Raw genomic sequence first — 8,763 nt, 5'->3', positions numbered from 1 at the left:
TCCAGGTTTGGGGGATGGTACCAGATTTCAGAAATGACTATCTCCCAAATTAACAAGTGAATTATAGCTCCAACAGAGAATACATGGAAGGTAGCCTTTGAATCACCTCTATAAAAGCTGCTATTCCTGCTAATGGGCAGAATCCCAGCCTCTGGGGCAGGAGTCCCCTGGGTTTCTTCTTTGCTAGCAAAGCAATCAATTTTATTTTTCTTTTTTTCTCAAAACTGTGTTCTTGTTATTGAATTGGCATTGGGAACAAGGACCAAGATTTTGGCAATAGTTTCAATTGACAAACTTCCTAACAGCCTTGTCCTTGGGCATCATCAGGTGCAGTTTGGGCAACGAATAGGATATATGTGGCTCTATTTATTCCTTCTTTAGTCATCTTGGAAGTGAGGACCTGAGAGAGACTCCATGTACTTTTGCGACATGTATTTGGGAATAAGGGGAGAGATACTGAGTCTCAAAGAAGTGCCAGTGAACCACTGAAATGTGCGAAATACCCATAAACCTTTGAAATTGAGAAAGCAGAGCTGGGGATATAGCTTTACACAAACCACTTCAAATGGTGATATAGGTATAAGATAACTGCAACAGACAGTGCTTGCCTACCATGTGCCAGCCCCTGGCTCCATCCTTAGCAGTGCGCACGCGCGCGCGCACACACACACACACACACACACACACAGGAAGAAAGAAAAGACAGAAAGAAAGAACCCATGAAGAATTGCAATTGCAACTCCAGAATGAAATGCTCTTGGCCCCATGCCCTTGTAACATAAGGGCAATGTGCAAGAGCATAGAAAACTGGTGCAAAATTGTGTAGTGCCACCCTGGCTCCAGTTCAAGTCCAGCCCCTAGCAACCCTCCCTCTGTAAATATTAACAACCTATACTAACCAGCTGTTGTCCACCCCCCCACCCCCACAGATAGCCCAAATTCTCCCTTGTGTTGATATTTTATTATTTTATCCCAAAGGCCTCTTCTTTATTCTCTATTCTGTCCCTTCCTTTCTCCTCCCCTCCACTTCCCTCCCCTCCTCTTCTCTCTCCTTCCCTTCCCTCTCCCCATCCCCCTTTCTCTCTGTTCTGGAGATTGAACCCAGGGACACTTTACTACTGAACTACACATCCAGCCCCCCCCCCCTTTTTTTGAGAAAGAGTCTCATTAAGTTGCTAAGGGCCTTGTTAAGTAACTAAGGGTGGCTTTGAACTTGCAATAGACCTGCCTCAGCCCCGGAAGACACTTGGATTACAGGAACGTGCCATCACACCTGGCTTCCAAGGTATCTCTCCCTTGCTTATGTATCTACTTTCCTAAATAAACTTTTTATCTATGCCTTTGACTGAAATTCTTTCCTGTCAAGTATGCTAAGAACCCCATTGGTTCCAAGTCAAGTCCTCACCTCTCTCTGGAAACTCCTCAGACCCTTTTTAGGAGACATGTCTTCAGTAATTGTTTCAATGTAATCTCTCCAGCAGAGTACATTGTTTTCTCAGAGGTCTAATAGACACTGTTCCCTAGAGACAGGTAGTAAAAGTTACCAGTCTCTGAATTATTTGGGATTGGAAACTAGCACAAGCGTCATTTCTGCTGTATTCTATTAGTCATAGCACTCATAAAATCACTCATATTCAAGAGGAGGAAACATGGGCTTTCTCTCCCTCTGCAGATGGCTCCCATTTCTCCCTTGAATGCATATTCTCAAAGGCATTTCTCTCTTTTTCTTTTTTCGAGGTGCTGGGGCTTGAATCTAGGGCCTTGTACACATGAGGCAGGCACTCTACCAACTGAGCTATATCTCCAGCCCGGCATTTCTCTTTTGAATGTATTTCTCACTTGAATGTGTAACTACTCCCTTGAATGTGTAACTATTTTCCTAATTAAACCTGTCAATAAAAGAAAGGGTGATATTGGTTAAATTATATTGTTATATTGTGTATTGTGTGCATATATGGATATATAACAACAAATCCCATCAGTATATACCACTATAATGCACCAAAAAAAAAAATGTTGGGGGAATAAAGCAAAGAAAGAGAGAGAGAGAGAGAGAGAGAGAAGGAAACACAAGACTCTGCCAGGATTATCAAAGCATTTACAGCCATCTTTAATCTGTCACAATCTACTTTCTGGTCACAAATTATTTACATTCCTCTCACCATGCAAAGTATGCTCACATCTTCAAAGGACTCAGCAAAACTCAGCTCACTACATCAGACTGAGGATCAAGGTCTGTGATCTCTTCAAATGCTAGGTGTGGTTGTGGGCTTCAGACACAGCTCACAGAGCTTAGTTTTTGAGTATCCTTTCAGCCTAAACACCTGTGAACTAAAAAAATAAATTGCCCCCCTTTATACACACAACTACAAATGGTGAGATAGGTATAAGATAACTGCAACAGACACTCTTTTTTGGAGGATTGTGGGATCAAACATGCCTGTAATCCCAGCTATCGGGAAGCTGAGGCAGGGGGATTGCAAGTTCCATGCTAGCCTTGGCTACTTAGCAAGACCCTATATCAAAATAAAAAGGGTTGGAAATATAGTTCTGCAGTAAAGTGACACTGGGTTCAAACCCAGCTACCAAAAAAAAAAAAAAAAAATTCTGAAACCTAGCTATTTGCAAGTTCCTTAGTTAAGATTTGGTTCTGCTACCTAGAAATGATTCTCTGCCCTCTGTCATCATTTCTTTTCCATAAGAAACAGCCCATTTTTGAAACTGAGTATTTTTTTAATGCAGTGTTGAGGATTGAACCCAGGACCTTAATACATGTTATGCAAGTGCTGTACCACTGAACCACATCCCCAGTCCAAAATCAATCTCCCCTTCCCTTTCCTTTCCTGTCCTTTCTCCTCTTCCCTTCCTTCCAAGACAAGAGCTTATTATGTTGCCAAGGCTAGTCTCCAACTCCTGGGCTCAAGCAATCCTCTTACCTCCCCAGTGCCTGGACTACAGATGCTTACCACTGTACTTGGCTTATAGCTTACTACTTTCCTCAGTCTGCTTTCTGCCCTTAGTAGGTAGGAATCCAGAGACCTTTTATTGTTTTTGTACTGTCTGTGAATTAGCCAAGCTAATGTAACTTTTTAAATTTTGGAGGGTAAAATAAAAAGCAAAATAAAATAAAATTTAGGGAGTTTTCTATGTCTCAAAGAGATACTCCACTCCATTAGGGAAAAAAAAAAAAAAAACACCTTTTCAGATAATCTTGTAGATGGGCCCCATATGCAGCTGATGTGAAACCACACCCATAAGGCTAAAAAACCCTGTTGTTGATCAGGGAGAGACTGTAAGGCATATAATTAAGATCCTTAGAATTTTTTCCTTTAGAAATGATTTTGAAAGTATCTATGAAAATTTCTGAGATTTTAAAAGGTTTTGCAGTCACACCCTTGACTTATCTTTACCCTGTGATCTCATTTTACTGGCAACCCTATGGATTTGATATTTACCATTTCTTCCTTTGAGATCTTATGGAGACTAGAAATGCTACCCTGAGTCCTTCTATCATATTTTTGGAGAGACAACTAGAAATAGTTGATGCTCTGCACTTTCTATGTGGAAACTCCCCAACCATATGCACATGGTCATTAAGTATCTTTCTACTTTGCATGTTACCAAAATCAACAGTGTTGTCAAACTTGTCTCCAGCTTCCCATAACAATTCCTTGGTGGCAAACCCAAGAGATTAACGATCTCTTCCAGGACTTTCCAGCTTTCACTAAAAGGCTCCTCAAGACTTTGAAGGTAGAGACCCATTGGCCAGTCCCAAAGTAATTGGTACATGTTTTGGGGTTTTGTTTTTGTTTGTTTGTTTTTGCTATAGAAACACCCTATTTGCAGGTATAAAATTCGGTTATGTTTATCGGTTAATGATGTAGCAAACTATAAAATTCAGTTGCTCAAAAAATTCATTATTTCTCTCAATTTTGTGAGTCAATATTCAGGGTAAAACTTGGATGCTAACTAGGGGGTCAACCAAGCAAGATCAGTTGATGGTATTCAGCTGGCAGGCAGTCTGGTCTGGAGGATCCAAGACAGCTTTATTCACGTGATTGACATATTGTTAAGAAAAACTGGAAGATTAGGCTCAGAACCTTTTTCACTGCATATAGTATTGAAGACTCCATGAGGTCTTTCCAGAGGGGTGTCATATATCTTACATGACACCTGGGGACTCCATAAGGCAGTGTTCCAAGCATAGAAGTCGAAGCTTCCAATTTTTTAAGGTATAGCTTTGTAATGGGCATAGTGTCATTCCTACCATATTTTATTAGTGGAAGCAGTCACAGAGTAGGCTTAGATTCAGGGGGAAGGGCTAGTTGGTAGAACTAACAAACTAATAAGGTCAGTAGGTAGGTTCACAGTTAATACAAGATGGTAATAGAGTATTGTAGTAAAAGGGACTAGACTGGCTAAGAGTATCAGGGTGGGCTTCTCAGAGAAGTGCTCATAGAGCTGAATTTTGAAAAATGAAGAAAATTTGCTAACAGAAAAGAATGAAAGAGGGGCTGGGGATGTGGCTCAGTGGCACAGCGCTTGCCTAACATGTTCAAGGCCCTGGGTTCAATCCCCAGCACCACACTGCAAAAAAATAAAATGAAAAGGGTTGGGAATGTAGATGTAGCTTAGTGGTAAACTTCCCCACTACCCCCGCTCAAGTTAAATCCCCAGTACCATTTTAAGAAAGAAAAAAAAAAATGAAAGACTTTCCATTCATGAACCAAGGAGAGGAAATGTAAGAGAATGTGCATAGTATGTTTGCGAAACATTGAGGTATTGATGTGATTGATAATGAAGGTGGTGAGGGGTACAAAGTGCTTATTTTATTGTTTTTTTTTTTCCTGACTCAATCAGAGGGATAGGGAGAAAATGATTGGGTACTTCATTTCAACATAGTATTTTTATCTTGTTTTATTTTATTTTATTATTAGAGCTTTATGGTTATACATAGTAGTTAGTTTCATCCTGAGAGACTCCTACTAATGCCAAAAGCTCGGTCCTTGTCCAGATGCAAATCCAATAATGAGGACACTGGTTTGAGAAAAAGAAAAAAAAAAAAAGTTTATTGCTTTGCTAGCAAAGGAGAAACACAGGAGACTCCCATCCCAAAGGCTGTGATTCTGCCCATCATGTGGAACAGGGGATTTTTTTTTAAAGAGGTGATTTAGAGAAAGTGAGATTAGGGAGGAGAGATTAAGAAGGAGATCAGCGAAAAGAAGATCAGGGAGGAGAAGTTTAGGGAAATGAAGATCAGGGAGGAGAAGGTCAGGGAGAAGAAGGTTGGGATAAAGAAAAAAAACAAACATGTAAGTTTCAAAGCCACAAGGAATACAGTCAAAACATCAAGTGAACCCATTATAATACATGCATGGAAATAGATGTATGATCCCCCTTTTCCCTCCCATGCTCCCTACCCTTCTCCCCTTCTCTGTCTTCTAGACAAACTTTCTTTTGTGTATCTATTAATTTGTATTTGATGGGTTCTTTATGTTATCCTTCCCTCCCGCTTTCCTTTATTCTACTCTAGTTTCTAATTATGAGAGAAACCATCGGACCTTCTGGTTTCTGAGTTTGGCTAATTTCACTTAGCATGATATTCTCATAATTTCATTCTTTTTAATGGGTGAGCAGAATGCCATTATTTGTGTGTGTATATGTGTGTATCTCACAATTTCTAAAAATATGGAACACTTTACAAATTTGCATGTCATCCTTGTACAGAGGCCATGCTAATCTTCTCTGTATCATTCCAATTTTAGTATATGTGCTGCTGAAGCAAACACAACATAGTGTTTTTCCTACTGATAATTCCAAGGGTTGTGACTCCAACACTTTCCTTTCTGTTCTCCCCATTTGCAACACTTACCACTACTACAATCCAGCCCCGTTTCTTCATTAAATTATGGCAGTAGGATTAGAGGAAGATAAGGCCATTTAGCATTCTATATTTACATCTAGTACATAAACTTCTGTTTTTCAATAATATGAGCAATTCCAGGTAATGGACACTGTGTGATAAACATCAATCACTGTTTTCATATTGTTCTATGAAGGTTACATGTTGAACCTGACCCTAATGTTGCTGGAGTAGAGATTTAAACGTTGCCCCTAAGAGGTTCTTTCACCTACATTAGACTCCAACACACTAAATCAATGACCCACTTCACTACCCATGATAGGGCCTCAGCCATATTCTGTGATGCCTTTGTGAAAATTGGAACAAGGCACAGCATATGGGCAAATACCATACTATGACAATTTCAATAGCTTACAGAGTAACATCTGAATTTCAACAGCCACTTGTTTCCAGAGTTGGGCACCTTTGCAACATGTACAGACTGTGCTGCTCTCTGTTCTCCCCTTGCCTTGTGGTTAGTGTTCCATTATAAAATTCAGAACAAAGCCTGTGGGCACAGATCAGAGAGGCTATTTTCCATTTCCTTCTCTCCACATTCCCCAATTCTAATGTGTTGTTATTTACTGTTCAAACAATAAGCAAACTCTCCTACTTCTTTTATTTTTCTCTCTCCAAAAGTACTAAGGACTGTCCTTTCCCATCTTGAAATACAGAGTCCCATTTTTCAGAAATAAGTTTTGCAAACATAATATCCTATCTGTACCTTCACAGTGATTTTTAATCCACTTTTTGTGGCATTGGGGATTGAGCCAGTAGTATTCTATCACTGAGTTATGTCCCCAGTCCTTTTTATTTTTTATGATTTCTCATGAGGCATTGTGGCCTATGACTGTAATCCCAGAAGTTCAGGAGGCTGAGACAGAAGGATTGAATGTGTGAGGCCAGATTCAGCACTTTAACAAGCCCCAAAGCAACTTAGTGAGACCCTGTCTCAAAATAAAAACTAAAAAGGCTGGGGATGTGGCTCAGTGGCAAAGTATCCCTGGGTTCAATCCCCAGCATTAAAAAAAAAAAAAAAAAAGACACTAAATTGCCAAGGCTGGTCTTGAACTTGTGATCTTTGTGTCTCATCCTTCTGAGTCATTGGAATTACAGGTTTGTGTCACCACACCTGGCTCACTCTGACTTAAAAAAATAATTTTTATTGGAAATGTAACTCAGGGTTAGAGCACTTGCCTAGCATCCCCCATCCCCCCCCCCCCCCGCAAACAATTATTTCATTGTACAAACGATTTTGAAACAGTAATGCTGTGGCAAGGGCAGACATTGTTAGCAATTCTCTCCCCTATCAAATAAGCCATTTTTGGTTTTCCACATTATCCTGGTGATTATTGTCTCCAAGTTCCATTTTCTATCAACATATATATGTCATTTTTCACTGTTTTAATGAGAGAATAAATTTCATTCTATTTTCTGTATTTACTATGTATTATACTGAAGATTATATTTCAGTCTAAAATATGTCCACAGTTCCTACAATGTTCTAAATTGTTTTTGTTCTTGTTTTTTTTTGGTACTGAGGATTGAACTCAAGGACCCTTTACCACTAAGCCACATCCCCAGCCCTTTTTGTTTTTTATTTATAGTACTGGGTATTGAACCCAGGGGGGTTAATCACTGAGTCACATCGCCAGCCTTTTTTTCTTTATTTCTTCATTTATTTTTGCATTACAATTCTTAATACACCATTATACAATAATTTACCATATCTCTGATTATATATAAGGTATGTTGACACCGAATTTACATCTCCATACATATATTTTGTATAATGATGAGGGTCTCCTTTCACCATCCATGCTATTCCCCTTCTCTCTCTCTTTCCCTCCCACCCATATTCCCTATCTAGAGGTAATCTTCCTCCCTTGCTCTCTCTCCCAACCCCTTTTTGAGTCACCCCCCTTATATCAGAGAAGACATTCGGCATTTATTTTTTTGGGATTGGCTAACTTCACTTAGTATAATCTTCTCTAATGCCATCCATTTCCCTGCAAATGCCATGATCTTATTCTTTTTTACTGCTGAGTAATATTCCATTGTGTATAAATGCCACATTTTTTTTTATCCATTCATCCATAGAAGGACATCTAGGTTGGCTCCACAGTTTTAGCTATAGTGAATTGCGCTTCTATAAACATTGATGTGGCTATGTCCCTGTAATAGGCTGTTTTTAGGTCCTTTGGGTATAGTCCAAGAAGAGGAATAGCTGGGTCAAATGGTGGTTCCATTCCCAGTTTTCCAAGGAATCTCTATACTGCTTTCCAAATTGGCTGCACCAATTTGCAGTCCCACCAGCAGTGTATGAGTGTACCTTTTTCCCGCATCCTCGCCAGCACTTGTTTGTCTTCATAATGGCTGCCACTCTTACTGGAGTGAGATCCCCAGCCTTTTTTAATATTTATTATTTAGAGATGGGATCTCACTAAGTTGCTTAGGGCCTTGCTGAGTTGCTGAGTCTGGCTTTGAACTCAATATCCTCCAGCCTCAGGCTCCTGAGGTGCTAGAATTACAGGCTTGAGCCATAGTGCCAGGATAGACTCTATTTTAGTTGTTGAGGACTCAGTAGTGAATAAGACAAGGTCCTTGCCATGTGGACTTTATTCCTGTGAAGGAGACATACAGTGAATAATAGATATATGGTAAAATGTCGAGAGCTATAAAGAAAAACAAAGCTGCTGGGGTCTATGCTGGTCTTGAAGTTGTGTTCCTCCTGCCTCAATCTACAGAGTCACTAGGATTGCAAACATGCACCACTGCACCAGGCATAAATTATCTTATTTTAGAAAACTTGGGTAAATAGCCAGGCATGGTCATACATGTCTGTAATCTCAGTTTCCTGA

At 39.8% G+C, this 8,763-nt stretch overlaps 1 non-coding gene across 1 annotated transcript; it reads right to left on the bottom strand.

The window, feature by feature from the left end:
- Positions 1 to 5,682: 5,682 nt before the first annotated feature.
- On the bottom strand, positions 5,683 to 5,789 carry LOC143405403 (U6 spliceosomal RNA). Its single transcript, XR_013092100.1, has one exon. It is a non-coding gene; the product is annotated as a U6 spliceosomal RNA (small nuclear RNA).
- Between the last annotated feature and the right edge of the window lie 2,974 nt (positions 5,790 to 8,763).

This window comes from Callospermophilus lateralis, chromosome 7 (assembly GCF_048772815.1).
Source record: "Callospermophilus lateralis isolate mCalLat2 chromosome 7, mCalLat2.hap1, whole genome shotgun sequence".
NCBI classification, from domain to species: Eukaryota; Metazoa; Chordata; class Mammalia; order Rodentia; family Sciuridae; genus Callospermophilus; species Callospermophilus lateralis.
The sequence above is the reverse complement of the archived record's forward strand: the minus strand, read 5'-3'. Positions and strand labels throughout refer to the sequence as shown.